The 26,296-nt window shown below is 38.4% G+C and overlaps 1 protein-coding gene across 35 annotated transcripts in view; it reads right to left on the bottom strand.

Annotated features, from left to right (window-relative positions):
• The window catches only part of BBX (BBX high mobility group box domain containing), a 289,118-nt gene that overhangs the window by 128,894 nt on the left and 133,928 nt on the right, over positions 1–26,296 (bottom strand). For 12 of the 35 annotated variants that reach the window (XM_070072040.1, XM_051819089.2, XM_070072059.1 and 9 more), the window contains one exon: positions 24,126–24,242. The exons of the other annotated variants lie outside the window; for them this stretch is intronic. The gene's annotated coding sequence lies outside the window, so the exon portion shown is untranslated. The remainder of the gene's footprint in view (positions 1–24,125; positions 24,243–26,296) is intronic. 35 annotated transcript variants of the gene reach the window in all.

Genomic DNA, 26,296 nt, shown 5'->3' with positions numbered 1-26,296 from the left:
CCTCCCTTCGACTTCACTTAGAAAAATCATCTTGGTTAGGGGTTCGAGTTTGACTTTGTAAATAGCCTGACGCTGTCCCAGATTACTGGCCCCAACATTCCTTACAGAAAGCACCTGGTTAAACATCCTAAGGTTAAGCAAATCAAGGTAGCTTTAGGTTGACTTCAAGAAACTGTCAAATCAACAAATTCTTCACTTTGTCAGATGCTGGCCCCTGTCAGAAGGATTTTCCAACTCCTTCAAACTTGCTTCTTGTCGCTGGCAACTTCCTGTCAGTCCACACCATTGGTTCTTAAAGCTTACAAATTCTTATTTCCCATTCTCCAGTTGCTCTAGAGATTACCCTGTTGACCTCTGCTACCGATCTGGCAGAAGTCATCAAGAAGGCACTATTAGTGACCTTACCACAAAATGAGAACTGCCTAGTCACCAGAGCCAACTTCACTTTCTGTAATGCCTCATTCAGTTGCCCATGTTTTAAAACAACTCATAAAAAAGGATTACCACTTCTATGGTGCTTCTTGTTTTCCCCCTTGTCTTTAATAAGAAAAAAAAAAAGGCAAGAAGGGGCCTATCAAGAAGTTTTCTTTTGAAGACAGAAAATACTGCAGTTAAAAGTATATTTTTATTAGAAAAGTTATTCTTCTTGAACAAATTCTAAATACAACATCTGACTTCAATCTTGGAAATGCATTTTTTTTCACTGCTCACTGCTGACACTGATGATTCAGTTAGGCACCCAACTCTCAACTATGGGACAAATGTTTCCTGAAATTCAATCATGTGAGTTATTAGGTTTTAGCTGTCAGCCTAGAAGTAACTGCACTGCCGCTGTTGGTTCCTAGGATATTTCTGCCTGCTGGGATGATATGAGAACTTGCCAGAGTAATAGCATCTACCCGACCACCTCTCAAGTTCTTCCGTATGATGTCAGACAGCGTGGGTTAGTTATCACATATCTTCTTGAACACGGACTATTATTTCAGGATAAGTATCGTAACCATGAAAAAAATTCTGAGGACCTGAAACTGAAACAGGATTTAAGTTTTATAATTAAAAATGGAATCTATTTGTAACCTTCCACAAAAATCCAATGACAATATATAGCTTTGATAATGGAACAAGCTTATTTTAAAACAACAAAAATATCCCTGGCATCTCCAATGGTCCATTTTAAGTAACTTGAGAAGATAAATACTACTTATTTACGTCATTTATTCAAACATATTTTGATACCTGCAGCAGCTATTGCTTGAAGAAATTTACTAAGACGGTTTACCATCTGAGTTCTTTTAATGCAAGGAGGAAATAACAGACACTGACATAGTAAAATAATGCAAGGCTATAATTTTTGGTAATACTCCTTAAAGTTATGTTAGCAGAGAGAAACAGTAGGATCTAATTGAACCCTAGGATAGATTTGTAACCCTTGGTAGAAAGCTCCCATTATCACAGTAGACTCCTCCTGGGTAAGAAGGAAAAGAGTACTTTTCATAGAAAAGAACTATGCTTTTAAAGTTAACATATGTGCACACACATCATCTACAAGCTGTAGAGTTGAATGACGGACAGATGCTGCTAACTATACTTGGATGCAAAAGTATTCCCTGCTCTCATAAAATAGAGTATTGTCTAAGCATGACTTCAAAAGAGAAATGTAAGTTTCGAGGCTCATCCACAAGGTCAGGATTCAGCACATTGTTGACCCCAGCCTGACAACTTGGCTTCCAAAAGGAGCACTAGCACTGACCACCTAAGTAGGTGAACACCCATGACTCTGAACATGTGTAGCCAAGTTCTAGCAAGCAGAATTAAAGAATGATAATCAAAGCAAGCACTGTGTGTTACTGTTCCTGTCAGCACCAAGGCAAATGTGATCATAAATAAATTCTTATAATACCATGAAGTTTTTCTCCTTTAACAAAATACCCATTGTCTTTTCCCAGAATTAGAAAACTCTGCATCCGGTCTTAATCAAATAGCAGTAATTTTACTGATAGGAATATATGAGTAAGTAGTTGTAAAATATACAAGCTCACATATCATCACAGCTTGAATCTCATCTTTGTAAAATATAAATAAAACACTAAAGCTGGAGGAAAATTCTGACAAGAAAGGGCACAGGAGCTTCATGGTACATCAATAAAGGAAACTTTTTTTTCAATAAATCCATTTACAGTAACATCTATATGCCTGATTCTAATTAAAAAGAAAATAAACTATAAAAGCATTTTTATTCCTAGAGAAAAAAACATTGGAAGGATACACATCCAAAATGGTCATAAAGTATATTAATTGAGAGTGATGATTTTGGTTTTCATGTTTTTCAGTGTTATATTCAACATGGATCATTTCATAGGCAAAAAAGAAAGCCAATATGTTATTTTAAAATCAAATATTATAAATGTAATTTAACAAAGTGTCAGCCTTCTGACGTAGCAAATCAATATGCTGCAGTGGAAAGTCATTTTCTTTTCTGTGACCATGTGACATCCTTTTACACTTGCTGAAAATTAACTGCTTCACTACATAATTACTGCAACTACAGCAAATGGGCTTTTTCTGTCTGTAATTCAATTACTGTGGAAGGTTTTATAGTTTGAGAATTAAGAAGTGAAGCATTTTCTTGACTATACACATAGACATAAAACAGACTCTCAACATATCATGTCCTAATTAACACTGCGTTTCAAAATTCTGTTGTCTGTAACAGAGTCATCCTAGATTACTGGCCAATCTTTTGCAGTCTAACAAGAGAGTAGAAACATTGCTCTGTCCCATTTCCAGGTAGCCTATGCGATTTCCCTATGATGATCAGAGACCAGAGTTGTTTACTAGCGTGTTACCACAGTATTTTATTCACACAGCTACTGTGACATCATCAACTTGGATAGAAAATTTTTGTTTGCAGATTTGTCTTCCACACTACAAGGAATGCATTCATTAAGTTATGAATAAATGAACTGTCCTAGAAACAACTGAACTTAGGGACAAATGTCAGAGATGGCTCAGGAAATCACAGTGAATCATCTGTAACATCAGTAACACTGAAAGGAAACTATTAAATGTTCCTTTCTTAAGAAAGGTTTCCGACAACTTAAGTCTCCTTTCCTTCCTCTACCCTTATTCCCACTCCCCCATGTTCCTAACGTATTCATGAATTCATTCAACATCTGCCTTTGAAATGAAGAACCAAATTAGTTTTATGTGTAATAATTTTAAGAACACCCTGATTTTTCCTAACTATGTTTTGTGCTTTGGATCTCATTACACTGCGCTGCTATGGAGAACGGTGAATAAGTGCTGTTTTATTTCAGGCTGGGTTACAGTGCAGGCCTCACCAATAGCTGCTGAGAACACGCTGGAGTGCTATGCAGGTGCAGCCACCTCCCTGGTCTAGAGTGACTTTTATGGCCAGCAGGGGTGAGATTCTGGGAATTTATTTACTTAGCACCATTATTTAAAATTATTATTTGAAAGGCAGAGAGACAGAGATGTCCCACCCTCTGGTTCACTCCTCAAACGCCTGCAATGGCTAGGGCTAGGCCAGATTAAAGCCAAAAGCCAGAACTCAATCCAGGTTTCCCACATGGGTGGCAAGAACCCAACTACTTAAGCCCTCACCACTGCCGTCCAGGGTGCACATAAGCAGAAATCTAGAAATGGAAGCAGGGCCGAGACTCAAAGCTACTCACTCCCATATGGGTTGTGGTGCTCCCTCCTTAGAGGCATCTAAGCTGCAAAGTTAAACACCCACCTTAGATTCCAGGACTTTTATCTACAACCTCTGTTGTTAGCTTTTCTCTGACTTGAGGAAATAAAATTTACCTTCAGTTAAGCAACTCAGTAAAACTAACCACAAGATAACTCACCTTACGTGTGTACAAATCTCCAGAATTTCTAAAGGATTACAATACCACCCACCATATTCTTTATGTATATGGCATGCATTTTCAGAGTCCACAGGGCAGAAGTTCCAACTACTTATCTGGTTCTGCTTAATTTACAGGAATATTCTGTACTCTCAATCAGCAATTCTCAGTAAGGATACTTCTGGCATTTGGGTAAGACAAGTCTTTACTCAGCAAGACTGTTTTATTCTGTGCTGAGTTAACACATCTAGGCTCCCTCCCACTCTCTGACCCCTACCACAAATTTCCCAACACTTCCAAGGGGGTGATGGGATGTTTGGTTGAGGATTACTTTTCCAAACAAACCCAACATATAAGAATTTCAATTTTAAAAGTAATTTGACTCCTTTAAAAACAAGTTCCATAAGGTTTTTCACTCAATGATTACATTAACTAAAACTCCCTCTCCTCCTCCACATACACACACACACAGACACACATACCTCTACTTTCAAGAACAGGCAAGGTTTGCCTCCTATATTTTTAAGGTGTCTATGATCAACCTGAGTATTTTCAATGTGACCTCTGCTCACAATCTGGATACTGTAACATTTCCAAGTCAATTCATATTCCCATGTCTATTTATACTGACTACTTATTTAGTGTCCAAATTGGTTAATCTTGTTAAAAATAGGTTTCTAAAGCATTATTAGCATCATGGCTTCCACACTTCAGGTTTCAATTTTAAAAGCATTACAGGAAAGGAGTAAATAGCTACTTCCTCTGTGTATAGGCCCCTTCAGTTCAAGACACATAAAATTGCACCCTCCAACAACCAGAGGGAAAGAGTATTTTTGCAAGTTTAGGGCCTCTGGTCAGAAGAACAATGTAAAGATGATGAGTCATTTCTAAAACATGAAGTGCAACTGTAAAGTTTTCAGAAGAGTCACATAGATTCAAGTTGTTCAACTGAGGAAAGGCTACCTAGAATCATAAATCTGTTTTTTTTTTTCATTATAAGAACTTCACACTTAGTGTGGACGTTGAAGCTTTAGCGCTTCCCTTATCTGCATGTGCAGCATGCCTTACCGAACCTGCCAACAATTGAAGAGGTCTTTTAAAAACTGTATAGCAAAACGCAGTAATTCAGAAATGATCATACATATGTATATGCACTACATAAACAGTGCCTGCAGTGACTTCTGGCTGAAAACCAGCATTTTCTGCTCCTTCTTACAACAGTTCATACACTGTCAGGTACATCAAGTCCTAATGCTTTCATACTATGACTCTCGTGTTTCAAGCCAATCAACATTCTCATTTTACTTGGAAAGCATTTAACCCTTACTTTCTGCCTTTGTAGCACCACGTGCACTCTTTGACTTCTTTTTAGAAATCTTGGCCTTCTAAAATCCTATTTTGCCTTGAGAAGAGGTACTCCTCTGAGATGGTAAGTAAGTCCAAGTCAGGTATAGCTCTATTAACACAGGGAAGCCACATGTGTTCCTTTATCTCATCTTCTAGTTCTGCTCTGTGAACAGCTTATCCAGACCTTCCTAGAATCCAAAGAACTCTAGGTGGCCAATAAGGAAGGTCTGGCCTCTTAACTTCTCCATCATCTCAAAGCAGGACTCACTTGTTGATATCTGATCAGCTTCTGGTCACAGTAATACTTACAGGCTCAGCATCTAAAATCTTGAATTATGCTCCTGCTATACACCTCTTCCTCCCAGACTTCCCTGATTTGTGGGATTCAGACTCTACTTTCTTACAGATGCTGTTAACTGCCATAAGACTCCCCACCAGTTCTGATCCCTCAGGCTGACACGGAGGAGCTGTCCCAAAGAGACAAGAAGTGAAATGCTGCACAATAAATTAACACTCTCTTAAAAATATTCTCTAGGGAAGAGTAATTTTAATAACTCTTCACAGAGGAATTTTAGACACTATGAGTGTATTTTACAGAATGCCTACAGGACAAGTTAAGAGGAAAGAGAAAACCTGGACTGGACCATCTCCTTGTTCTTATTTGCTCATTGGTTTTATTTTTTCCATTTTATAAAGAAACTATGCTAAAGCAAGTAATGAAGCAGTATAACTTTAAGGAGTCTGTTGTTTCTAAGACCTTTTCAATGTTACTGGCCACATACCATGCCCTTCTTGAAAGGACTACATTATATTTATCTTTGTATGCCCAATGCTATAAGGCGGTACATATTAGGTGCTTAATAAATGCCTACTTAATAAATGCATTACAGCCTACACATTAAAAGCAGCATGACCTGAACAAAGATGAGAAAATATGGAACCTAAGCCCAGAAAACTCCTTGAGCCTGAATTTTGGGTAACAGGCACCAATTATTTACTATGGTCTATAAATTTCATACATGTTAAAAATATTTATGTCATCTTCATAAAGTGAGACATTTTCTGTGTCAGGCTTAACAGTAATCTATTTATCTACATTATGAACTTTATAACTTGTAATCTCACATTCAATAAGAAAATTTGATGACACTGATAATATTTTAAAGGACACATAAATCTTCAGTCTTTTAAAAAATAATGTCTTTAAATAAGGCTTCAAAAGAAATCCCAGACTATCCTGTTTAACTCCACTTTGTCTCTATCAAGTACTTCATGTGATTTGGCATAAAAGTTAACAGTGTGGACTCCCTTTATTCCCCCTAGATTCATAAAGCTGTACCTATAGGTTATTGGGTTACTTTCTCACTGAGTGACCAAAGGCAAGTAACCTTCGCCTCATCCATACCTTGCTTTATCTGTCTGTAAAAAGGAAGACAGTAGTATCTACTACAAGGTGAGGATGACCAAGCCTATTTTTATAAACCCACACACATACGAACACAGTTCCTTGCACACAATAAAGGTAATTGAGAGTAGATATGAAAGATCAAAATGTATATATAAAATTTATATACAAATATACAAATATGTATTGTGCAAATATATATATATATATATATAAAGAGTTAGAGTAGTGCCTTGTACACAGTAAGTTCAAGGAAGGTTTGCTATTATGATGATCAATCATGGAATATAAACATTTAAAACAACTTTAAAGAAAGTGCAATTAACAATTACTAACCATTAACCTCATCTAACTCAAAAGTAACAAATTCATTCAACATGATAGACAACTTACTATTAACTAACTGCTGTGCTAGGTTGACCAATGCTGCTTTAATGCGGTGCTCTGATTAGTAAATACAAGGAATATCTCTGTGCATATAAAAAAAATCTGTGGTTAGAGAAAAAATGGGGGAGGGACTAAATGTAAACAGTAGTAGGAGATTGGTTAATATAAAACAATTTGTAATGACTAAGAAGTCTAATAGATTTATTGACAGGAAAAGCCATTCAAGTTAAATAAGTGGTGGAAAAGAAGGTCAGGTCTCTGGGCTATATGAGTATAATTATTTTTCTGCAAAATGACAAATATATGCTTCTATAAATGCAGAGATACAAAAGTATCCTAGAAGAAAAAATACCAAATTATTTACAAAATCTCTCTCTACAATTACAGGTTAGTTTTTCTTCTTTTGGGAAATTTTATTTTCTAACACTTTTTAAATTTTAAAATACTAGTAACTCAAAAATCAAAAAAGGAGAGAACCGATGCTGGCGTTGTGGTACAGCGGGTTAAGCCGCCACTTGTGACACCAACATCCTGCAATGGAGTGCCCATTTGAGTCCTCGTTGCTCCACTTCCATCCACCTCCCTGCTATGTGCCTGGGAAGGCTGAGGATAATGGCCCAAGTACTTGGGCTCCTGCCACCCTCATGGGAGACCAGGATGGAGTTCTGGCTCCTGCCTTCAGCCTGACCCAGCCCTCACTCTTGCAAGAATCTGGGGAGTTAACCAATATATCTCTTTCTCTCCATCTCTGTCTCTCTGCCTCTCAAATAAATAGCAAGCTAACTAACCAAAGCATTCACAAACTTGTGTGCACTATTAAGACTGTTAGCTTATTTAGAATTAACTCTTTGGAAAATGACTAGACAGATATATCTGCTATAGTCACAATCCCCTACACCGGGAAGAAATGAAGATTATTTTCTAATTAATTGGTAATTCTAATAGGGGACAATTTGTTTCTGTTCTCTCCATATTTTTATAAATTAAGAACTTAAATGGTTAGGAAAGCAGGCTTCTCAGTGTTACTAAAACAGGTTCTCAATGGCAAACTGTGCTCAGGAACACATTAAAGATATAGAAATGGTCCCTGCAATGAGTGGGCAGTACAATAAAATGACTAATAAAAATCTTCTCACTTTAAGATTATTTTAAAGTAACCATGAGTTCAGATATTCATCAATAACTAACGTTCAAAGGCAAACAAACAAACAAACAAACAAAAACACCTTGCTTCAATTACACTCCTCTGGTCAAGAATGTTTCAGGCTGATTCTAAACACAATTAAAAGGTGCCATCTAGTGGATATACATATTATAAAGTTTCTCTTACATCTAAATTCCGAGAAATAATCTTTATAAGAGTCTATGAGGAAATCAGCATCCTTTACAGAATTTCATTGCCAATTGCTGATCTGAGCTGGTGGACAAATGCCTACCTTTTAAAACACAACGCATGCACACACGCACAAACAAAACACCTCTGACTGGTAATATTGATTTTAAATCTCAAGTTGAACCTCTGCCACCACTATAAAGAATAAGAAACAGTTCAATTATCTCCTAAGTGGTCCAGGAACTTATAAAAGCTGAGTACACAAGTTAGAAAGGAGATCCAATTTAACAAACATGCTATTATCATTCACTTCAGATGATGATAATACAAGATTAGCATCATTACAACAGAGCAGTAATTACAGTTACTGCTGCTCTATGCTATCGGAAAACAAATTCACTTGTTCTACAAATACTATATCTGATACTGAGAAGTCAGTACTGTTTGCAGCAAAGTCCTAAAAGGTACTGAGTCCTTGTAAGTGCACAGCTGGCCAAGGCTCTCTTTCAACTATGTGGGTGACATTCACACAAGTCAGGACTATTAAAACAAAATTAGGGGCCAATGCTGTGGCATAGTGAGTAAAGCTACTGCCTGCAGCGCCAGCATCCCATATGGGTACCAGTTTGAGTTCTGGCTGCTCCACTTGCGATCCAGCTCTGCTATGGCCTGGGAAAGCAGTAGAAGATGGCCCAAGTCCTCGGGCCCCTGCACCCACATGGGAGACCCAGAAAAAGCTCCTGGCTCCTGGCTTTGGATTGGCACAGCTCTGGTCGTTGTGGCCAACTGGGGAGTGAACCAGTGGATGTAAGACCTCTCTCTCTCTCTCTGCCTCTCCTTCTCTTTTGTGTAACTCTGACTTTCAAGTAAATGAATAAATCTTTAAAAAAAAATTAGTGAAAACACAACATGCTATAAAGACAAAAGGTGGTCAGCGCCGCAGCTCAATAGGCTAACCCTCCGCCTGCGGCACTGGCACCCGGGGTTCTAGCCCCGGTCAGGGCACCAGATTCTGTCCCGGTTGCTCCTCTTCCAGTCCAGCTCTCTGCTGTGGCTCAGGAGTGCAGTGGAGGATGGCCCAACTGCTTGGGCCCTGCACCCGCATGGGAGACCAGGAGAGGCACCTGGATCCCGGCTTCGGATCAGCGCGGTGCGCCGGCCACAGCGTGCCAGCCGCAGCGGCCATTGGAGGGTGAACCAATGGTAAAGGAAGACCTTTCTCTCTGTCTCTCTTTCACTGTCCACTCTGCCTGTCAAAAAAAATAATAATAATAAGATAAAAAAATAATTTTTTTAAAAAAAGAGAAAAGGCAAAATGAAAAGCTGAGATGTCCAATTAAGCATTTATAAACATTAGCCTGGAGTAATTCAGATAAAAGTTTATAGTTAGATTTAATCACATGAAATCCATACCTCCCTAAATAATTTTATTTGTGGTCTTCATTTGCCTTTTGGAAGCGGATTCTATACTTTTCAAAGCTTAAAATTTTCTAGATATTTTCAGATTCCCACACTGTGAAATAGAAATTATGAATTTATTTGGAGAGCACCCTATTCACTGATGGAATGAAAAGTATTTACTTTGAAATGAGTTGTCTGTAGCCTGCTGTAACTGGCTCCTTTAGAAAACTTTTTGCATTTGTTATTACTGTTCTAGGTGTCATATTCAATTTATAGGAAAATTTCTGTTTAAGGAACTATTCTTCTACAAATGATATCCTTTAGAATTGCTAGGAACTGCAAACCTAGCCCTTGGAGATCATCTAGTCCTCCAATTGACAGAGGAGGAAAACAAGACCCATGAGCCAAAGGCTGGCTCAAATTTACCAAATCTATTATTTTCAGAGTTAAGATCCATAAAATCAGATCTCTTTCAACTATACTGCACTGTCTTTTATTTCTTTACCAAATAGAAAATGGAATGCTTCCATTCTGATCTGAAAGTACTCCGGCTTCATTGTTAATATAAAAGTCCCTAGGCTAACTGCTGCCAGTACCTTCTTAATCTCATTTTAGCTGAGTGAGCACTACACCTTCGGCACGTGCACAAAAAGTGACAGCCAATAAACAGGAATTCACGGGTCAACCCTCAGTTAAACTAGAGAAGAAACGCTCTGATTTCCCTCAAAACGGTCATCATTCCTTCTCATCATACCACCAACTGTTAGGCACACCACACACCTTTTCAGCTCTGAACCAATTCCAATCTCCAGACTCTCAAACTTTTACCCGAGTATCCTTACTTTATTTATGGCAACTGACACTTCTTTAGGGATCAATAAATTCATTGAAAATAAATTTAAAGTTCATTCAGTGCAAAATATTTTTAAATGCATGCATAGCTTTTATATAATATGCACTTTCCATAATTTTTTAGCAGACCCCCTCATATTTAGTTTTTAAGCTATGGTTAAAATGTTCTTTTTATTATTGTTTACAATGCACTTCTTACTACTCATAGGACCATATTCTGACACGGTAAACATATATAGCCGTTAAAGTCTGAAAACCTGGATTCAAATACTGACTGTAGGCAGAAGCATGTCTTGGCTAAATCACCTAACCTTAAAAACTCAGGTTCTCCCATGTGGCCCTGGAGATGGTCCTTCCTGCTCTAACTTATATTAAGCTGTATTTGTTGAAAACATTCTAGTACAGATTTCAGTGCAGCAGAACTTATCAGGCCTTTCCTTAGTAGCACTTCTTTAGCTCAGGCTTTAACAGGAATCTGGAGAGTGTAGTGACAGGTCCAAATCTAAAAAGGAGTTCTTTGTAGGTTACATGTGAATTGCTTTTGAGAAAGTCTCTGCAGACATCTTACTTTGGCTCCTCCTCTATACAAACTGCTGTGGCAGCCTAAGAAAAGCAGCTTTCAAACGTGCAAGTACACAGATTTGGTGCTGCTGCTGCCAGGCTACAACTGCTGCCAAAGCAAAGGGGTGAGTCAAAGCAATTCTGCGCATCGCACTCCTCAGTGTCTTCCCCTGACTTGGCAGCCATACACTGGGATCAGTCATCTGGCTAAATGGTCAGAGTCCCAAAGGCTTCCAGTCCAAAACTTTCAAAGTGATAGCAAAGTTTAAAATTAATGCAAATGATTCCTTTTTATGCTACTACCATACGCTTAGAATAATCTGAAAAATTAAAGGGCGGTGAGACAAGACAGTGTGGGTGTCAGAAGGAACATCCGGATCTGCCTTCTGGATCAAAGATGTTACAATCAAGTAGAATCAATACAGAAATTCTTTTTTTTTTTTTTTTTTTTTTTTTTGACAGGCAGAGTTAGACAGTGAGAGAGAGACAGAGAGAAAGGTCTTCCTTCCGTTGGTTCACCCCGCAAATGGCCACTATGGCCGGCGCACTGCACCGATCGGAAGCCAGGAGCCAGGTGCTTCCTCCTGGTCTCCCAAGCAGGTGCAGGGCCCAAGGACCTGGGCCATCCTCCACTGCACTCCCGGGCCACAGCAGAGAGCTGGACTGGAAGAGGAGCAACCGGGACAGAACCAGCGCCCCAACTGGGACTAGAACCTGGAGTGCCGGCGCCGCAGGCAGAGGATTAGCCTATTGAGCCAAGGCGCTGGCCCAGAAAATTCTTAATACTATTTAGAATTTTCAAAGGTATTTATATGTGAATGCCTCACTTTCAGGCTCCTATGACATTTATTTACAGCTAGAGGGCTTTTAGATGATTCACCTACAGGTTCATTTCCCTCGAAAAATACAAGGGTACTTTAAAAAGTTCATGTAAAATAAAATTTTAGTTTCTTTCAGTCCAAATTTTTATTTAATTCAAGCACTGTTTTTTTATAATATACATTTTCCATGAGCCTCTGAAGGTTCCTCACATGTCATTATAAGTATTATTAATGGTTTTGGTCAAATTACATCATCTGTAAGTTTGAGTGCATTTTTTCCCTAAAAGAGAGTGCTTCAGTTTATATTTTGTGGTCAGACCACTCTGTAAAGAGCTGCTCATGTCTGTCCATCACCATAAATTAATACTTGAAGACCATCACTGAAGACAACTCCTGTTTTACAGCAGCTCTTCTGTGAGTCTTTTACATGAAAAGAAACTTCCAAATGTTGAAGAGATACGTACTTCAACATCAGGAAGCGTATTTCTAATGAGCTGGTATCTCCTTTGCTAAAACTGTCCTATGTGTGGCACATTATGCTCATTTTCCAGAGTTTACAGCAAACAAACATTAACCAAAGTAACAGAAATGTCTAGGAAAAGTTTGAAATAAGTCCTACAAATAACCTGTTTTCTCCTATCAAGAGTAATTGATCAAAAGGAGACCCTTTTTTACAACAGCGATCTTTCATCTTCATCAGTATTATTTTTATCTTCAAAAGCCTGAGACTTTTGAACTTTTGCCTATGCTCGGAGTTTTTCAAGGAAACAATCCAATGTTAAAGAGGAAATGAATAATATGATTCTTATGTGTTTTTCTGAAGCAAAACTGCCTAAAGTTTAAAACTATACAGAATAAAGTTTTATCAAGAACAGATGTAAATAACCATTTTAGCAGAAATTGTTGAGATTATTCATACACAAAATATGAAAACTCACTATCATACCCTAAGAAAAGTTCTTTGCCCTAATCAAACAAATCTCATTGCCATTTCATTTCACTTAAGGTTTTGCTACTGTACTTCAGACTCCTTCTCCTTTAAGGAATGCTTCCTCTACTATTTGATTGCCTTTTCTTCCTTATCAAAAGTCTGCTAAAAAGTTAATGTGGAACTCTTTTTCTTATTAACCTCATCTACTTGGATTTAAGTATACTCTCTCACTCATTTTGAACTCCCATTTTATCCTTTATTCAAAATAATAGAATTTGAGAACTAGAACAAACTTTGGAGACAAGCCAATTTAACTCCTTCATGGAAAAAAGAAGAAATTCTAGTAAAAATTAAGAAATCTGCTCAAGGTCCCAAAATTTAATCAAGGTGAAAGATCTGGGGCTAATACAAAGTCATACAGGAGGTTAATCTTTCATTTTCATCCATCACCAAGAAAATCTAACTGACTACTAACAAAGGCAACTGAAGTTTATTTAATAGTTTTGGGGGTTAGCATTGTGGCACAGTGTTAAGGTTAAGCAGCAGCCTGCAACACTACCATCCTATATGTGTACTAGTGCTAGTTCCAGCTGCTCTACTTCCAATCGAACTCCCAGCTAGTGAACCTGGGCAAGCAGCAGAAGATGGCTCAAGTGCTTGGGCCCCTGTCACCCATGTTGGAGACCCAGACTCATCTCCTGGCTTTGGTCTGGTCCAGCTCCGGCTTTTGCAGCCATTTGGAGAGTGAACCAGAGGATGGAAGCGCTCTCTCTCTCTCTCTCTCTCTGTATCCCTCTCGTTCTTTATATAATTCTGCCTCTCAAATAATAAATAAATTTTTAACAAAAAAGTTTACTTAGCATTTTTTTGAAGTTTTATTTATTTATTTTTTGTTTGAAACACAGAGTTACAGAGAGAGGCAGAGGCAAAGAGAGAGAGAGAGAGAGAGAGTCTTCCAGCCCTGGTTCACTCCCCAAATATCAGCAATGGTCAGAACTGAGCCAATCCGAAGACAGGAGCCAGCAGCTTCTTCCGGGTTTCCCACGTCAGTGCAGAAGCCCAAGGACTTGGGCTATCCTCTGCTGCTTTCCCAGGTGTGTTAGCAGAGAGCTGGATAGGAAGTGGATCAGCTGAGACTCGAATTGGCGCCCATATGAGATGCCAGCACTGCGGGCTAGCACTTTAACCCACTGCACCACAGCACAAGCCCCTACTTACAGTATTTTTTTAAAAAGCAAATAATTGACAGATTTTATAAAGTATAAAAAGTCATCAAAACTCATATCATTAACATCACTTTGTTTAAACCACCAGCAGTTATTCAACATTCACAATATACTGATCCTCCACTCTATGTGAGGTAGTCTGAAAAAAGGACAAATTTGGATCTATGCAAAAATTTATCATAAGATTCTAACATTCTCCTGGAAAGGTTTAATTAACACATTACTTCATATTCTAATGAGCTATTTAACACTTAATATAAAATATACCATAGTCAGGGCAGGTGTTGTGGCATAGTGGGTTAAACTCACTGCTGGCAGGTTAAGCCTACAAAGCATATTTGAATGTCCAGGATCAAATTCCACCTCTACTTTGGATCCAGTTTCCTGCCAATATACACTCTGGGAGGCAGCAGAATGGCCCAAATAACTGGGTGTCTGTCACCGACATGGGAGACTTAGATGGAGTTTCTGACCTCTACACTTCAGCCTGGCCTAGCTCCAGCTGCTGAATGTATCTGGAGAATGAATCAGTGAATGGAAGGTTCCCTCTCTCTCGCTTGTTCACTCTATCTCTCCCTCTTATTGTCACTTTGCCTTTCAAACAAATAAAATATCTTCAAAATAAAACACACTATTGTCTCATATTGTTCCTTTGCATTCTTGTCTTCAATCTCTAAATAATTCATAACTTATAAGAGATGCTATCTTGAGGAACTATTAATAGTATAACACAACAGTTTCAAAAATACAATAAACTTTCAATAAGGTTTCTACCTGAACTACAAAATGTTTGCTGTCAACCTAGGTTCTTTCCATGAAAAGAAGTATTCAGCTTATGCTTGAAATCTGTGGTCATAGGGCCAGCGCTGTGGCATAGCAGGTTAAGCTGCCACCTGCGATGTTGGCACCCCATGTGAGCACTGGTACACATCCCAGCTGCTCTATTTTCGATCCAGCTCCCTGTTAATGGCCTGGGAAAGCAGCAGAAGATGACCCAACTGCTTGGGACTCTGCATCCACATAGAAGACCCAGAAGAAGGCCCTGGCTCCTGGCTTTGGCCTGGCACAGTCCCGGCCATTGTGGCCATCTGGGGAGTGAACCAGCGGATGGACGATCTCTCTCACACTCTGTAACTCTGACTTTCAAATAAACAAACACATAAATATTTTCTTTTCAAAAAAACCTGTTTTCATATTATCTAGATCCCATTTAACTTAAAATACCACTTTGTATCATATGTCTATAAAGTAGCTGGAACCTATCTATTAAGAGGTCAAATCCTCTCAATCTTACTAAATAAGAACATTTGTTTTTCAAGTAATTTGTGCTAAGAATTATATATGAATATGTAAAATAAATAATGTATTTCATTTTATGCTTGGGTAGCTTAAGCAAAGAGATCCTTAAGATTTCACACAAGTGATTCTAACATATCTTCTCTCAGTCCCAATTCAACAGTCCAGACATAAGACTTCATTTCAAATAAAAGCATAGCATTTCCAACATGCCAAATTTAATGAGTTTATCATTGGTTGTAATTTGGTGTTAAGGACTTTCTTTAAAAAAATTTATTTGAAAGGCAGAGAGAGAGAGAGAGAGGGAGATTTCTTCCATCTGCTGGTTCACTCCCCAGATAGCCACAATGACCAGAGCTGTGCCGATCCAAAGCCAGGAGCCAGGAGCTTCCTCCGGATCTCCCACACGTGTGCAAGGGCTCAAGGACTTGATCCATCTTCCACTGCTTTCCCAGGCCACACCAGAAAGCTGGATCAGAAATGGTGCAGCCGGGACTAGAACCAGCGCCCATATGGGATGCCAGCACTGCAGGTGGCAGCCTTAACTGCTATACCACAGCTCCAGCCCCTGGTGTTAAGTACTTTCTAAACCATATTGGTCCTACTGTAGCTATTAGAGATAAAGAAACACAAGTAGAGACTTTGAAAATACAAGATTTTCAAGAAAAGCATATCAAAAAACAGAATCTTAAAATTAACCTGCATTTCTAAAGGTTTTATTTATTAATTCAATATACTATATTCCATTATGAACATTTAGTTACGTCAGAGGCTTATCAATAATCTTTTGCTTCCTAAATTGAACAATGGTCTCTCAAAAAGACACTTTGCAGTGTATAAGCACCAAAAAAACTGTGAATAGTTTCATCCTGCTGCATTCAATTTTACAGTTCCTGAAAGTCTTTCGGGACATAATTCTCAATATACTCTGGCCTTGTTCATTTTAGTATTTGAACTGATTTTCTCTGGTGAACTAAAGTATTCCTTGCTTTTCACCAAACAACACAGACATAGAATCTAATTTTTTTTCCTTTGGAATAATATTGAGATGTATCCCTTTTCAGGTCAGCCTTGAATGAAGATTCAGGTTTTACATTAAGGACCAAAAAAATAATTCTGAAGAAATACTGAACTCTATCACTTCAGCCCTCTTATTAACAATCTCGAAGTTTAGACTCAAATTTCCCCAAATTTCATCCTAAGATTACACTAAATGTGGATTTCAAAACTTCAAGTTATAGACAGAAGCTCTCATTATAGCAGCCAAGATTTAATCTGAACACTTATTTTGATTTCTTTACACTACCCCAAATCAAATAACTTTTGTTGGGCAACTGTAGACACTCAGCTGAGTCAATGAACATATTTCAGACAGCTGCTTCTTGTTTGCGAACCTAAAAAGATCTTTGCGGAAGAAAATGCAGGTTGTAAAACAGAAATTAAAAATTAAGATCTAAAAAAGAAAATCAAAAAATATGTTCACCAGAAAGGCATCCACTTAACATATTTAAGGATGAAAGAGCAATTTGAAGTATATAAGCAAATCTCAGAACACAACTAACAGATATTCCTAATGACACTTTGGGGGAAATTGCTTATAAGAAAACAAAGGCAAGTTATAAAAATTTAATAAATCAAAAAAATTTAAAAGCCTCCCAGAATGTCAAACAGGGAATGGAGAGGTGGGAAGTGTTTGAAGTGGGCATTTCATTGGGTGTCAAGATGTATTCAAGGCCCTGCTCTCTGCACTTGGGGGCTTTTTTGCCTCTTATCATTTGCCCAGAGATCTCCAATTTAAAATGCTCCTTCTCTATTTCTGTTCACAAAGGCCAAATATGATCCTAGGCAAAACAACATCTCTTTCCTCAAAATGTCTTAATTCCCTACAGCATAAAATTGGGTTGTGACTCAAGTGATTATTTTAAATCTGTGCCTCTTAGCCTCTTATTGTACACTTCTACTCCAGACACATCCATATCATCACCAGGAGCCTCTTAATTATAGACCATGAGTCCTGAGGTCTCCAGTGAAGATTGTGGATTTAAATCTGATAAGTTAAACTTGTCCATGGTTCATCCTTTCCACAATTGTAACCTTTGAGTGTGGAACAGTAGGTGGGAAGGGTGGGTGGCCCTTAATCATCTTTGAGGTCTCACAAAAGCCTAAAGGAAGGAAAAAGAAGATAATCCCATCACAATTTCATCAACCTTAGCAAGTGCAAAGAATAAAAGAGCCAGACCTATGGATGGAAAGGGTCTTGGAAGCCATTTAAAAGTATATAAATAAACTAAAATTTCTGGTACATTTCCAGAAGTTTAAAAGAAAAACAAAATGTACTTAGCTCAATCACTGAGTAAGCTCCAATAAGAGCAGAAAGAAAGGCTGTTCTTGATGAGCTTCAATCCTGAAAGCACAGCTGACTGGAGGAATCCCTCCAGTGAAAATCAGACCCACTCCTTGCTGGAGATCTAGAAGGTCTATGACTCAGAGTTCCCCAGTGCTACCTTCCCAAGTTCTAGGATGGTTCTTAGCAGTTGGCATGGTACTAAGTGATAAAAATGCAAACTCCATGTCTACTGGGCAGTTCTGAGCTCACAGAAGTAACAATACCATCTTCCTAGTTCTAACAAACGCACAATGTAAGGTTCAGTGTAAGGGTTAAGTAATGGCAAATAACCATAAATGGATGAAAACAGAAAGCCAAGGTTCCTCTAAGATCAAGACATACCTTAACCTAAGAGTAATGATGCCATCATTCAAAGGAGACTCAATTCTTGGCTAGCACAGGAAAATAGCATCAAGTGTCTACCAGCTCAGCACAAAAGAAATGCACAGATTCTGAGCAAGATTTGGTGGAAGAAAATGGCTTGGCGCATGCACAGGAAAAACCACATTCAGGGATCTTTAACAGTAGAATGGCACCCCGGTGGGCATCCCAGCAGGGTCCTACTACCTCAAAACATCTATCAATATGAAAATGCAGCTGCTCCACTTTCTGGTCTATTGTTTTTATAGAAAACACTTGGTGACTTATTTTTCATATTTAATGAAATCTAGTCAGCCTTTTAGAAATGTGGATTTTACAGCTAAGATTAAATGAATGGTAATATACTAGGAAATGAACTTCCAAAAAACAGATTCATTGCTTACTTCTTTTTCCTCAAAATTACAGACTTACATGAACATTTTAATGTTTCTTAGCCAAATATAGACTCCAAGACAAAATAAATATTATTGCAACAACACCTAAATCTGAATGAGGCTAAACTATTTTAGTGGAATGCTTTTCAATAATATAGGTAAATCTATACATAATTATTTGAATAATTACATAAAGCTTAATCTTGAGCTTATTTTTCTATTTATCTTTTTTATTTAACTTGTTGTGTAACAGATGTAAAATAAGAGTAAAAATTAAATACATCATTCAAAATTTATTCTTGATTAAACATTTAAAAAACCTATTCTAGTAACTCCATTCAATTAGAAGCTGTCATAATCCATTTGCTAGCCTTTTTAGGAAAAAAAAAATCAAAACACATGTTTATTTATCCATTTTTCTACTGTATTTAAAAATGATTTGTACAAGTTATCTTATTATTACAACAGTTTATTTCTGATACTTGCTGCAACTTAAATCATTTGGGAACACAGAGTTCTCCTTAAGAAGACATCAAATTAAGAATATTAAATGAGCGTTAAAGGCTTTGCAAAGCACTTTAAAGCCTGTCTGAATCAACAAAATATTAAGTGAATTAATGCTATAAAATAAACTTTTATCACTGATAATTTACAATATAAATGTGAATACTTAACAGATCAAGACTTTTTACATTAATCAAAGACACAATTTAACACGGAATGAGCATTTTTCTTTTTCTTTTTTCTTTTTTTTTGACAGATAGAGATAGACAGTGAGAGAGAGAGGAGAGACAAACAGACAGAGAGAAAGGTCTTCTTTCCCTTGGTTCACCTCCCAAATGGCCGCTACGGCCGGCGCTGCACAGATCCGAAGCCAGGAGCCAGGTGCTTCCTCCTGATCTCCCACGTGGGTGCAGGGGCCCAAGGACTTGGGCCATCCTCCACTGCCCTCCAGGGCCAGAGAAGAGAGCTGGACTGGAAGAGGAGCAACTGGGATTAGAACCCGGAGCCCCTACTGGGACTAGAACCCGGTGCCCCAACTGGGACTAGATCCCAGGGTGCCAGCGCCACAGGCGGAGGATTAGCCAAGTGAGCCACAGCGCCGGCCCCTCTTCTTACATTCTTGAGGAACAAAAAGTAATCTGTTCTTGAGATAGGATGGTACCAACTGCTTCTTTGGAGAAATTTAACACTCGGCATAATATGTTTTCTTAGAGTTTTGTCAAGTAAGCAGTTGGGAGGTGTGAATTATCACAAATAGTGTGACTTCTTGCTGCTCATGGCTGTATTGCCCATTGGGTCTTGGATGTTTTGTGCATATAGAGCTGGAGGTGGAAGGTTAACAAGTAGGCTTTCAATAAAAAGTAATTTAGCATTATACAAATTTTAAAAAACCTATTTATTACAACTCCAAATTTGATTTAGCATTAAGTGAATGTTCTAAAAAATAAGTTTTTCATTAAAAAAGTTTCTATTTTCATTTTAGTTGCAAAGTTCTCCTGTCTTATGCTTTTCTTAGCCTAAGGTTTATCTCCTCCATGGGATTTTCACATAGTAGATTCATAACATCATGATTATTTTGTGTCCTTTGCTAAAGGTCAGGAAGCACCTACTCGACCTTTTAATGGTCAATACAGAGCTCTCTGCTAGGATGCTCCAGGGTGACTGGGTGGTATTTACAAGCCATGGGGAGTTAAGATGAGGTTATGTCTCCTCCGCTTGGCAGCCTGATCTCTAGCACATTTTGCTTTTGTTGCAGAGGTCATAGAAACTCTCAAAGTGAATCTTGGACAAGTGATACGTTTAGGAAATACCAGTTATGTAATAACCTGAGAATTCAAATAACTTCTTAAAAGTGGTGACAGCGCTAATCCATCTAAAAGTAAAAAGGAGTCCCGGCAATAGCAATGGGAAGACTGAGTGAGGGAAGGAAGAAATCATCCTGGGCCCTCACTCACCATTTTCCGGAGTAGAGGTGTCCCTAGCAGAAGAATCATAGCAGGAAGGGAAGGCCAATTTGCCTCCAGCAGTGGATAATGGAAGACCCAAAGGCTAAATAGGAAAAACCAACACTGATTCAAAGATGGTGACTGGAGTGTGAGAAAAGACAGGGAGTTAAGTTGTATGGCAATTAACAAAGGGTAGGACGAGTTGCCCTGGTCACAACTGTAAGCTTGGGAGAAGATGGGGAAGGGCAAGAAGGGCAAACTCAAGCTTTTACACTGAACTATGTATTCAAAGGCATTCATTATAGTTTCTTAAAGAAAGATAAACGTATTCTTTCTCTATACCAAATCAACCCTAAGTAACGAAGAGAGGAAGGATATGCCCCACTTGCTGTGGTATGCGAGACAGTAACAGAGGTGGCTGTGACATCGCTATGGGCCTTTAAAGCCCAGTAAAGCAGATACATTCAGACTCTGGTAATGCGCAAACAGGGAGAAACATTTTTTTCATGTCAGTTTAGAAGACAGTATTTAAAATGCTGGAGTTAAAAAAAATCTTAGAAATCACTGGTCTACCTTTCCCAGTTTTCTAAAAAGTAGAGTTAAGCTAAAGAAGAAATGTCTTGTTTCCATAAAACTACTTACCAGAAGAACTTTTACAGTACTCATGATTTCTGCCCTGTTCTTTTAGGAAACTTATGGCCACTGAGTAAGGAAAAAACATCTCAGTGTTTGCCACATTTACTTTTTTTTTTCTTTTTAAGAATTATTTATTTATTTGAAAGAGTTACACAGAGAGAGGAGAGGCACAGAGAGAGAGAGAGAGAGAGAGAGAGGTCTTCCATCCACTGGTTCACTCCTCAACTGGCCGCAACGGCTGGAGGTGCTCCGATCCCAAGCCAGGAGCCTCTTCCAAGTCTCCCGCACGGGTGCAGGGGCCCAAGGACTTGGGCCATCTTCTACTGCTTTCCCAGGCCATAGCAGAGAGCTGGATCAGAAGTGGAGCAGCTGAGTCTTGAACCAGCACAACCAGGGCCGAATCCTTGGGCTCCTGCACCCATGTGGGAAGACCCAGAGGAAGCTCCTGGCTTCGGACAGGTGCATCTCTGGCCATTGCGGCCAAATGGGGAGTGAACAGCAGATGGAAGACCTCTCTCTGCCTTTCCTTCTCTCCTTGTGTAACTCTGACTTTCAAATAAATAAATCTTTAACAAAAAAAGATTAGCAGAAGTTTTTTATGATTAAAACTTGAATGGCATGTACAATGATAACCAGATACCTAAAGAATTATTGGCCAAGAAAAAAAAGTGAGTGAAGCATAGAAAAGGGGGAAAGGCAACAAAAAGACTTGAAACACTAACTCAACCTTCTGGGACTTTGGCAATATAGAAAAAATACAACTTGATCAAGTCACTGCAGCTTGCAAACAGTCCTCTGTGGGTCACTCTTTCTCCATCCCACATGAAGGGAAAAAGAAATCAGTAAAAGTCGTGCACATGTTTGTGTCTCTGTCTTTATAAGTAAGGAACAATCAATAATGTTCATTAATCATAAGAGACATTACATTATTATGAAATGGTTTTCTGAAAGAAAAAAATTTAGTGAGCAAACACAGCTAACTACTTTAGCATACAAAGTCTTAACTGGAGTTGAGAAAAGGTACAAGCAACAACTAGAAAAATGAAAGGAATAAAGAAGATGTTGCAAATAAATGTACTAAAAATGGAGGTCATTGGGGTCATTAATAAGACTGGGGTACAGGAAACTTAGAAAATGATCTCTATTTTCAAACTTCTGTCCGGATATAGTAATATTCACATAGAAGATGACTTACAAATACATGGTAGATATGTTAAGCAGAAATCCAGTAATTTTTAAGAATTATAGCAGATAAAAGAGAGAAAACACTTACATGATTAGGGGAGTATAAAATGTAACAAGTTCTTTGGAAAGCCATTTGGCAGTAACTTGTGGAGGTTGAAGTTGTTTGGGAGTAGCCAGAATAGTCATAAAAAGAAAGTAAACAGTGGCATTTTCATGTAATGAAATGTATAAATACAATCATAAATGAATTACAAATATAAGCATACTGATTCTCACAAACACAGGGCTGTGCAGGAAAAATAAGTGTTGCAGAAGAAAACATACACTTTATGTAAAATTCAAAACAAGCAAAACCTAGTGTAGGATGTACATAACTAAGTAGAAAAATATGAAAGTAATAAACTCAGCATGGAGGAATTCAGGAGTATGGAGAAAGGGTAGAGAGAGGTATAATGGAATCAGAGGTAAAGAGCAGAGCAGGAGAGAGAGAGAGAGAGAGAGAGAGACTTTTTATCTGCTGTTTCACTTTCAAATGCCCATTATAGCTGGACTGGATCAGGTGGAAGTCAGAAGACCAGAATGCCATGCAGTCTCCCCATGGGTGGCAGAGGCCCAAGCTCTTAAGCCATCTTCTCTGCCTCCCAGGATATATAGGCAGGAAGCTGGACTAGAAGCAGAATAGATGGGACAAGAACCAGGTACTCCAAAATGGGATGAGTGCATCTCAAGCAGCAGCTAATCGCCCTGTACCAAAACCACTGCCCCTACTTCTAAGAAACTCCCAGAAATAACTCTGTATTTAACTAGTTTAAAGGTAATTTTAAGCATGCGCAAGTAACAAGTATCCAGCAGGTTCTCAGGACTTCATAAAATTATTTTATTTCACATAGCTCTTCACAGTAAATATGCTCATTAGTTTAAATACAAGGAAACTAGAATCATTGTTGTTAAGTAGATTTCCAATGTTACACAGGTAGCAGATCTGGGATTCAAACCACATCCAACTCTGATATTCAACTCTAAAAACCATGATGCATCTATGAATCAGATTAACATATGAGAACAAAAATAAACTTTCAACACAAAAATAAAACAGACTTGTTATACTAAAGCTTGCTATTTTAATTCATTCTAGCATTTAAAATGCACTCCTGCATCATGTTCTAATAGTCTGTAGTAATTTTATGTCATAGTACTTCTTTATTGCTTCATAATCATAATTTACCCTTAAACTCTGTAAATTCTAAAGCTGGCAGTACATACCACTTATGTTTATGGAAAGTCTCAACTTGGCTGTACTACCTTTCATAACTTGAGTTTCTCTACGACTGGGAGCTTAAGGAAAGTTAGCTGTTGGTAGGCTCATTTTCTCACTCTCATTTTACTACCCTCACATCAGGCATTCACTCATAATAAGCAAGTGAACAGACCTGCCAACGCCCCACAGAAATGACTGGCTTCCACTCTCTCTCGTCATCTCTCTTCCCACCATACTTCAAAACCTAATTTTGAACCCATGCAAGAAACCTAACTGATGCCACCTTTCTCTACTTCATTAACCTGGGCTCCTTGAGCAGACACACAACACAATTCATTTATACGATTATTTGTCAGCTTTTTAATTTGTTGTTGTTATTTTCATTGGTGTGTCCAACAAGCCAAAATCATTGAGAAGAGATTACAATTTGTTTCTTCTAAGCTGTTTCCTGATTCATTCTTCTTCCCCTGAAGTACCACTAACTCTGTGAATAGCAGTCACTTAATAAATGCTGATTGACTTACTACAGTGGAACAATTCGCCTCTGGTATTTCTCAATATCCCAGTGACTCCTCCACATCTACAACATGCTGGAGATGATACCAGGTACTGCTAGAGGCTTGGGGTCTTCCTGAGGGTTCCTGGGATAAGAAAAACACAGAAAGAGACCAGAGACAGTCAGGAGAAACACAGAGAGGGGAAACATGGAAATAAACCAAGGATAGACTTAAAGAGTTGAGACAAAGCAAGAGTCAGGAATTACAGAAAAATTAAGCAGCCAGCATAGCTAAGAGACAGGGAGGAAGCTGGAAATCAGGACTTGGGTTTTGGTTTTGAAGCTACACTTTCTGGTACCAATTATTCATATAAAAGGTACCCTCCTTTTACCAGATTATGATATAATCAGCCATTCCAAAGTTATTGCTGAGTTTTTAATGAGCTTCATCCACTAAAAATAAACTTTATAAGGTTTCATTCTACACACACACACACACACACAGGCATACACAGTCCTCTGAACAATTCAGTGGTAAATAATGACATACTGTTTCCAATTTTCAAAAAGATGTCCAAGGAGGAAGCATTTGGCTTCACAGTTGAGACGCCTGCATTCCACATAAGAGTATCTAAGCTCAACTCTGTGTTTTGGCTCCTGACTCCAGATTCCTATTAAATATAGACTTTGGGAGGCAGTGGTGATGGTTCAAGTAATTGGGTTCCCAAAATTCACACATAAGACCTGAAGACTGCTCCCAACTTTGGCCCCAGACCAGCTGTTGTGGGCATTCGGGGAGTGGACTAGCACACGGGTTTGTGCTTGCTTGCTTGCTCTCTCTCGCTCTCTCTCTCTCTGCCTCTCCAATTTAACAAAGTAAATAAATAATAGAAAATAAAAGTCAAAGAAGTCATGTGATTTCCTCAAGGTCAAAACAGGTTAATAATAAAGTCTCAAACTGGATGTCAAAATCCAGTGCTTTTTATGATATCCCACGTTTTTTCATATTAGAAATGGATATTATAATTTTTACAAAATAAAATTCAAATTATACAGAATTTAGGATAAAATGTTTCTGATGGGACAATGAACTACTCAGGTTAATCACTACAGTATTTTAAAATGTGTCAGAAAAAATGTATCAGAATGAAAACATATCAGGAGACAGAAAATTTAGAACACAAATTAAATGAATAGTCAATTGACAAAATTTTAACCTTCAAAAAAGAAAGTAAGGGGCTGGCGCTGTGGCATAGCAGGTAAAGCCGCTGCCTGCAGTGCCAGCATCCAATATGGGTGCTGGTTCGAGTCTCGGCTGCTCCATTTCCGATCCGGCTTTCTGCTGTGGCCTGGGAAAGCAGTAGAAGATGGCCCAAGTCTTTAGGCCCCTGCACCCAAATGGGAGACCTGGAAGAAACTCCTGGCTCCTGGCTTCGGATCGGCACAGCTCCAGCCATTGCGGCAATTGAGGAATGAACCAGTGGATGGAAGACTTCTCTCTCTCTCTCTCTCTCCCTCTCTCTCAATCTGACTTTCGGATAAATAAATCTTAAAAAAAAAGAAGAAGGTAAATGGGGTGGGTATTTCACACAGAGGTTAATACACCATTTGGGATACTCACATCCCTTCTGGATGCAGGCCCTGGCTCTGGTCCCTATTCCAGTTTCCTGCTAGTGTGCAGCCTGGGAGGCAGCAGGTGATGACTTAGGAACGGGGGACCATACCACCCATGTGGGAGACCTGGACTACGTTCTAGGCTCCTGGTTTTCACATGGCCTAGCCTTGGCTGTCGTGGGAATCTGGGGAGTGAGCTAGCACATGGGAGATTCCTGTCTGTGTGTCTCCTTCTCTGCCTTTCAAATAAATGAATGGTTAAAAATAAATAAATAAATAAATAAAAGGAAAAAGAAGCTAATGTTAGCTCACTTGCTTTTAAAATTTTGCAATTTCAGAATCTTGATGAGTTAACACAATATAGTTAACAGAATGATGAAAAAAATGATCCATATTTCAATGAACTCTTTCCTAGAGTACAGTACTAATAAAGTCTGATCTCAAAGTAACTTATTTTCTCATAAAGTCTTAGCTAAAGTTTATATTACAATCCAATTTCAAGGTACTCCAAAGAGTAGAAATCATTTAACGCCTCACTCTTTGTAAGCATTAGCATTTTCTCTTGAGGGATACTTATATTCTTCT

This window comes from Oryctolagus cuniculus, chromosome 4 (genome assembly GCF_964237555.1).
Source record: "Oryctolagus cuniculus chromosome 4, mOryCun1.1, whole genome shotgun sequence".
Classification (NCBI taxonomy): domain Eukaryota; kingdom Metazoa; phylum Chordata; class Mammalia; order Lagomorpha; family Leporidae; genus Oryctolagus; species Oryctolagus cuniculus.
This window is presented reverse-complemented; position numbering and strand designations above follow the sequence as displayed.